Consider the following 6,454-nt stretch of genomic DNA (forward strand, 5'->3'; position numbering starts at 1 on the left):
TTAAAAGGGATTTCACCCTTTTATAATCCACCTATGCACTTGAAACGGTGCCACCTGAAAGCGTCAGCGTGCCACATGTTCAAAAACTTCACGACGTTAACTGCATTTAACGGAAAGACTTTTATTGATTCAAATTGACAAAATTAAGGACCTAATTGATCACTTTCAAAATTGGAGGACCCAATTGAAACAAACCTCCAAATATAGGGACCTTCGAACCTATTAAACCTTGTTTATTTCCCAGACGAAATTGGGTGTTGACAGAAGTGTTCACAGACTGTGAATGGATGCATGAATATTATTATTGTGATTAAGATGTTGAGCAGGGTGTATCATTATGATGCTTGGAATATTGAGTGAGCCTATTTGAGAGATTTTTGTGCTCCAGAGTTCTTAATTGTTATATTTGCTATTTATGTGGAAGCATTAATGATTTTGCTTGAGATCATTATTATTATTTATTTATTTTACCCGGACGAAATTGGGTGTTGACAGCTGCTCCTCTTTACTTAGATATTACTAGATAATATGAAAATTTGATATTTTCGTATTATCAAAGTAAAAGCTAAGTAAAGATAGAAACACTAATTTCGTCTAGGTTTCAAAAAAGAAAAAGAAAAATAAAAAACTCGAGCTCGGGTTAGGGGCCAGTATGGAAACTGGGCTTATGGGCCAGTGTGAAAACTGGGCTTTGTGGGCCAAGCGAAATTGGGCTTATGGGCCAATATGAAAATTGGGCTTTGGGGCCAATGTGGAAACTGGGCTTTGTAGCCAGGCGAGCTGGGCTTCGGGGCCAAGCGAGTTGGGCTTAGGGGCAAGGCGAGTTGGGCTTGGGGGCCAATGTAGAAACTGGGTTATGGGCCAATGTGGAACTGGGCTTATGGGCCAGGCAAGTTGGGCTTTGTGGGCCAGTGTGGAAACTGGGCTTTGTGGGCCAAGCGAAACTAGGCTTATGGGCTAGTGTGGAAACTGTTGAGATTGTTGACAACACAATTTCTATATCAATCTAGTTTTTTATGATGACAACACATTGCTTAATAACAAGTTAGTGTTGATACTGCGTTACATGTTCTTATGTTGATTGATTGTGATATCTGTTGAACATGTTTATGAGCTATGTTATATGTTCCTATGTTGATTGATTGATATATATCTGGAACATCTTTATATGCTTTATGTGCTATGTGAAAATGCATCATTACAAATGTTTTACAGCACATGTTTCAAAGCTGAAAACCACAAGCACTTTTATGAACTTATTATTGTGCGACAAAGTTATAGTGAAGTCGACTACATTACTAATGGATTTGACTATGCTAAAATCTTTGTACAGATTTTGAGAATCAGTGTTGTGTGTTATTTTGAGAAGAAAAGAATTTCAAGATGTTTTACATGTTGATAGTCGACTATGTGCACCACACATTCGACTATATCTGTTGTCTGATTTGAAATTCTGCTATGCTCTTGCACTCTAACGGCTATATTTTTAAAAGTTAGTTGAGCATTGATGACTTAGTCAACTGTATTAAATGTGTTTTGTTTTTGGTTGACTGTATGCTACCTGGTTGACTGTTCTGTTATAACTGTCATAATTCAGTCGACTGTATTAGTAGCATATTCGATTGAGAATGTGTCTGATTAACAGAAATCTATAAATAGGCTTAACACGATTTGTTCAAAGACTTTTGATGATCTAACAATTTCATTTCTATTTCAGATTGAATTCTCTAAGCTCCAAGAATTCTCCAAGAAGACGGTGGTTATCTTTCTTGAAAGAGATTCTTAAGGGTGATTTTATGCGCACACATTGATTGATCAACATCTGTACAAAGAAGGTGTTTTGTGTTTGATCACGTTCAGGCTTGGCATCCTTGAAGACTACTGAATTGATTTTACGGCTTGGCATCTGTGAAGACTGCTGGTTTTGGACATGTTGTGATACAGTGGGATAGTTCATTCTGAGGATTGCTCAGAGTGGTTAGCAAATTGTAGAAAAGGAGATTCTTGCTGCATTTCTTGTTCTTATTGCCTATATTTTCGTTTTGGGTTAGAGAGGATATTTATATTTTTGACGTGGAGGTCTTCTATAAATTCCTTGTTGTAAAAACCGCAACCATTATAGTGCATTTGCTTCCTGAGTTGGAAGGACACTGGATGTAGGCATTGTTGGCCGAACCAGTATAAAATCTTATGTTTGATTTTCTTTATCCCTTCTCTTTTACATTACAGTTGACTTTAATTTTCACGTAGTCAACTACGTTTTTTCGCTGCTTACAAATTTTGATTACTTGCATTTCAAGAAAGTTTAAAAAGTTTCATACTTTGTTTTCAAGATTGTGAAAAGAACCTATTTTTGAAACAACACCAATTCACCCCCCCCCCCTCTTGGTGTAGAAAAGAAGCCTACCTGTTTTCCCACAGAAACTGGGTTTAGGGGCCAGTGTGGAAACTGGGCTTAGGGGCCAGTGTGGAAACTGGGCTTAGGNTTAGGGGCCAGTGTGGAAACTGGGCTTAGGGGCCAGTGTGGAAACTGGGCTTAGGAGCCAGTGTAGAAACTGGGCTTTGTGGGCCAAGCGAAACTGGGCTTATGGGCCAGTGTGGAAACTGTGCTTTAAGGGCCAGTGTGGAAAATGGGCTTATGGGCCAGTATGGAAACTGGGCTTGGGGACTAGTGTGGAAACTGGGCCTATGGGCCAGTGTGGAAACTGGGCCTATGGGCCAGTGTGGAAACTGGGCCTATGGGCCAGTGTGGAAATTGGGCTTAAGGGCTAGTGTGGAAACTGGGCTTAGAGGCCATGCGAAACTAGGCTTATGGGCCAGTCTGGAAATTGGGCTTTGTAATTTCGAAATTCTTGAAACTTGTAATTTTGTGAAATGTTTCGTAATTTTGAAAGAAATTTGATTTTTGAAAAGACATCAGGGCGTTGAAACCCTTCATTACAAAGTGTTAAAATCTTGATGCAAGAGCAAAATGTCAAGACCCTAATATGAGAGAAGAACTTGATCGACATGAAACAATATGACTAGAAAGAGAAAATCTGAATGTTATTCTTTTGTGTTTTTGAAGAAGGATTCGATAACTTTTTTGATGAATTGATGGCCACTTATGTTATGCACATATGAAAAACATTTGCTTTGTTTTGTGTTTCCCCCTTTTTTTTTTAGTCAATTGTCATACTTGCAATCATTAAACTGGTCTTTATTTACAATGTTTTCTGAAAGTGGGGAATGTCATACATCTGAGGTCCAACTTTGAGATGATTACATTTTTTTTACGTTCTCTTTTTCGGCATTAGTGCACACATGCTTGAATTTACTGGCAAGAGAATGGCTTGGAAGAGAATGAGAGTTGTTCAGAATGGTTTGGAAAAGAATGGGATAGCCATGCAGGCATGTCACCTCATGCACTCCTTAAAGGAGATGTAGTCTGTGAGTGCCAAAGCGAAACACGAGATACCTAAAAGTTGCCCCGGTTTAGTGTAATGAGCATGGATATGAATCCATCATAGTTCGGGTGGAAAATCAAGTGAGATCTACAAAGTTGCCCCAGTCTCACGATTATGGGTCGATGAGTTTTAAGGCAAACAATTCATGTGAGATTCACAAAGTTGCCCTAGTTTTGGGGGTATGGGTTCTGTAAAGAAAAGTAGTGGGAATGAAAAGGATCGGCTAAAAGGATGACTCCAACTGGTTTGATTTTCTTTTACGTGCTTTTGGCTAGTAGCCAGGGAGATCCCCTCTTCCTGAGACATTACTTTTTTATGATTTTTTTACGACACATTAAAAGTCATTTCGCCTTATCGGAAAATTAAGCCTTAAGAAAATTTGAGCAAACATTATTCAATCTGTGTGGACTTTATTAGGCTTGTAACATGACTAAAGGCTAAAAGCTATTGAAAGAAAGGATATAAAGGCCCAAATGAATGTTTGTTGGTTATATTTTTTGAAACGATTGTTATCATCTAGGCGTTGCATCAACTATTTGACTTTTTTAGTACTTTGCTTTTTCTTGAACTTCGATTTTCACTCTTTTTGCTCATCATCACTTTGTAATATCTTTTTTTTGTTCACTCTTCTTGATGAGTTCTCTTTATTTGATCATTGAGTGTTCTTTATTTGCATCATGAGTTGAATCCTACCTGATGATAACCCTTTCTTGGGAAAATTTTGAAAAAGAATTTACTTTTGTCTCAAACGGGGTGACAACAGATACATTTTTTTGCTTTTAGATAAAGAAAAGAAGGCCACACATCATTTTGAACTCTAATTGCTTTATTTTCAAAAGATTAACTCCACGACTAGAAGACTTCAACATAAGTCGTTTTTTTTTTTTCATTTTGCTTTGCTTTCCCTTTTCTAGACTGCCCTTTCAGGTTTTCAATCTAGTGGAATGCTTCTTCTTTTTTTGTTCTTTTTTCTTTGTCCCAATGGATTCAGGGATCACCCTACTAGCATAAGAGAGAAAACTTTTGGCCAGGCCAATCTGCCCCAATGTAAAGGTTTTTGTTACTAAGGGCAATGACAGGGTTTGTTGGGGAAAATCCTTTATTTTGGGAAAGTGAAGGGTGGAGGTTTTCAAGCAACATGTGCACAAACTTCTAGAAAGGAAACGTCAAATTGTTATTTTTTATTAGACATTTGACCTCAGAAAAGTCTGACGCTGCAACTTTTGTTTTTGATTATCATTTTTTTCATTTTTTTATTCCTCATTTGCTATTTTTGAAAAACAAGAGTTTGACCATCTGCAAGAAAGACAAGTGCCTTCATTTTTTGTTTTTCAATTTTGTTATTTGCAGCTTTCGTTTTCTCCACGACACCATATTAGGACACAATTCCCAATAAACCTTGGAGATACCTCGTAGTGAAGGTTCACATTAAAAGTCATAGATGAAAGCACGATATCAATGAGCATAGTCCTTACAGCAAGACAAATCAAAACATGAGCAAAGCAACATCAGTTTCACTTTTTACAATAACCCATGCTTTCCTACATAGTCTGAGAGTCCTCTTAATTTGTCCATGGCATTTGCATAGGCGAACTCACGCCTTGCCTCAGTGCTGGATTGACTTTCTTCAAACCTTAAACATCCTGAATCGATCAAAGATTGCACTTTATGCCTTAGAGCCTTGCATGCCTCTGTTGAATTTCCACACGCTCCTTCATGATAATCACACCTGGCATTTATGTCATACTTCTTTGGGTAAGGAGGTCATATAGGCCTGGTGCGACAAACCTCTATGAGGTTATTGCGGAGAAGATCTAGCAGTAGCTCCGCATAGTTCATGGGGATAGGAGTGAAGTTGAAGACCTTCTCATTCCGATTGTAATTTCTCTACTCAATGGCTCGGTTGGATCCAAAGGAATGTGAAATCTGAGGATAGGCAGTAAAATGTGAATTATCTCTTCGTTCTTTATTCTTCTCATGCCTAGGACCATACTCATTCAAACTCGCTACCAGATTTGGACCTAGTGTAATTTTTCCATTTCTTATGCCACCCTCGACCCTTTCTCCAATATCCATTATATCAGAAAAACTCGAGGAGGCACTGTGATGAAGGTTGAAAAACAGTGATTTTCATATGTCAATTTGGACCAAATTACACCCTTTACTACTCGGAACGAGCTTAGAATCAAGCAAAACTCAATAAATGAGTCTGGAGAGAGTCAAAAGTTGTTTTTAGCGATTTTATGCTTGTTTTGCATTGTTTTGAAGCTAATTTGAGAAAAGTAGAGAATGAAGTTGAAGATACAGGTCGTGGACTCAAGAAAAGAGCAGAAAAATGAAGATTTGAAGAGTCGACACACCGCCTGGCGGCACACTTAAACCGTCAGGCGGCCCAGGACGAGGAGTAGGTAGTATTTCACGTTGAGAGAAACCGCCGGGCGCTGGCGATTGCCGCCGGGCGGCACACTCAAACCGCCCGGCGGTAGCACGCTGGACTTGGGCCTGATTTTGACGCACTCCTCACCTATAAATACCCCTACTACGAATTCAGAGTCATTCTTTTGACAGGGGAAGACGACCAGACCTAATTTTGCTCTCTAGAGAGGATCTCTTGGATGCTTAGGCTCCTTTTCATCTTTTCTAGGGTTTGCTCTTTCATTCTTCTTCCATTTTTCATCTAGTTCCACCATGTCTATGGTGAACTAAACCCTATTTTTGTTGGGGAATTCAATGTAATCTTTTGATATTCTCTCTTATTGAAACTATTGATTACTTATATGGTCTCCATATGTTTTGATTGATTATTGTTGGGTTATTGTTTGTGCTTAAGGCTTTTATCGTTTAACTCATTTGGTATATCGTTGTTTGTCGTTATTGACATGGGGACGTGCGGTAATGACATGAACTGGTGAGTAATCTCTTGATTCTGCAATACCACCTAAGGATAGGGGTAGGACGATCAATTGCGCTAACTTCTGTTTATAATGCGGTATTAATTACTAGGGGAT

The sequence above is a fragment of the Vigna radiata genome, unplaced genomic scaffold (genome assembly GCF_000741045.1).
Source record: "Vigna radiata var. radiata cultivar VC1973A unplaced genomic scaffold, Vradiata_ver6 scaffold_95, whole genome shotgun sequence".
In the NCBI taxonomy this organism is placed as follows: Eukaryota; Viridiplantae; Streptophyta; class Magnoliopsida; order Fabales; family Fabaceae; genus Vigna; species Vigna radiata.